We start from the raw sequence: 211 nt of genomic DNA on the forward strand, positions 1-211 counted from the left end.
CTAACACCTGCCAGGCACTGACCGTGTTCATCATTTATAATAATCATAAACATACTGATCAGCTCTCACTGGGGGGAAAATGTGTTCTGTTCCTTGTTTCAAGGTGGAGGTAGTCCTGCAGGCTTCCGGCCTCTTCGTCTTCACCAGCTTTTTCCTGTGGTCAGCCTAGACATATCCCCTCCAACTTCGATGGACCTGATGGAGCAGGAGG

Source organism: Pteropus vampyrus, unplaced genomic scaffold (genome assembly GCF_000151845.1).
Source record: "Pteropus vampyrus isolate Shadow unplaced genomic scaffold, Pvam_2.0 Scaffold166, whole genome shotgun sequence".
NCBI classification, from domain to species: Eukaryota; Metazoa; Chordata; class Mammalia; order Chiroptera; family Pteropodidae; genus Pteropus; species Pteropus vampyrus.